This window comes from Hippocampus comes, unplaced genomic scaffold (genome assembly GCF_001891065.2).
Source record: "Hippocampus comes isolate QL1 unplaced genomic scaffold, H_comes_QL1_v1.1 C16924704, whole genome shotgun sequence".
NCBI lineage: Eukaryota > Metazoa > Chordata > Actinopteri > Syngnathiformes > Syngnathidae > Hippocampus > Hippocampus comes.
Genome location: NW_017841100.1, coordinates 1 through 1,240, shown reverse-complemented (window position 1 = coordinate 1,240; position 1,240 = coordinate 1). Strand labels below are relative to the sequence as shown.

Genomic DNA, 1,240 nt, shown 5'->3' with positions numbered 1-1,240 from the left:
GACTGACAACTGATTGCAAGAAGAAGAAGAAGACGACGACGACGAAGAAGAAGTCGAAGAAGTGCAAACCTGCCGGCCGGCGGACTAACTGACTGACTCTCACTCCGTTGCATCGGAATGCTCTTGGAAAGCAGCAGACGAGCACTTGAAGGTGCAGGCTGAGGTAACGGGTCGTTTCTATCCTTGGGGAAGAAAAGTGGTGTCGTAATTGAGATGTCACAGCAGTTGTTTTATGTGAGGCAACAAAAGTACGAACACTTGTGGGTTCTTGGGAGCTATGCTTGGGTAGTTTACGTGGTGTCTGTTACTGGAGTGTTTGTTTTTCGGAGGACTTTTAGTTCTACGGCTACTTTTAGCTTACTCCCTCTCCACATTTAGAAACAGATCGTTACTTTGTCAAAATAGGCTCGTCACGTTGTTAACGACACGCGGATGTTGGACACATGAAAAAATCAACCGCGGTACATTTGTTCAATTATCATCTTCAATAATCAATTGATCATGAATTGTTACTCGTTTCTGCTGTTAACAACAGCTGTAGAATTGTACTTTTACGTAAGTAGGATTTGAAAGAGTTTTCTTTTTCTACTTTGACCAAATCTGCACTTTGACTGAAAGTTACAGGGTGTAAGTAAGTACTTGAGCCACTTTTGTTTTTTTTAGGCTAAGCTCCCTGTTTTGTGTGTTTCCCCACAGAGGACCGCGGCCGTGTTCCAAAAGTGCAGCTCTGCTCTCTCCTGACGTCACTGGAGCAAAAGAATTCCCTCTTCAGCCTTTGAGCTATGCCGAGCAGCTGGTGGCCTCGCGGACGGTGCAGGACAACCGCACAAGCTGCAGCAACAACACAAGCGGCCTTTCCCTCCTCTCCAACAAGAGAAAAGCCTTGCTGGGTCCAAACCACTGGAGAGGTGAGATTATTATTAATTTTTTTTTTTAAACCCTACTTTTAACTGGTCCTTCTGTGATGTACTCCCCCCCATACTTGGATATATAAAGGTCTGATTTCAGAAATGACTGTTAGTGACCTCAAAGTGGGCCTGGGATTAATCGATTTCTGTAGTTCAAAGTCCGGCCTGTTGAAGCGCACTACTTCCACCAACAACATGGTTGTGAACCCATTGAGCAATTTGTTGACTCTACTTCCTGTTTTGTGACAATTTTAGAAAAGGAACCTGGGACGTGATATCATTCACCGCCATACAGTTTCAAAGTAAACTGACTGAGAGCATTTTGACTGATC

At 44.4% G+C, this 1,240-nt stretch overlaps 1 long non-coding RNA gene across 1 annotated transcript; it reads left to right on the top strand.

The window, feature by feature from the left end:
• Nucleotides 1–21: 21 nt before the first annotated feature.
• Nucleotides 22–1,239, top strand: LOC109509509 (uncharacterized). The gene is made up of 3 exons (XR_002166961.1): nucleotides 22–163; nucleotides 697–908; nucleotides 1,164–1,239. It is a non-coding gene; the product is annotated as an uncharacterized LOC109509509 (long non-coding RNA).
• The last annotated feature ends 1 nt before the right edge of the window (nucleotide 1,240 follows it).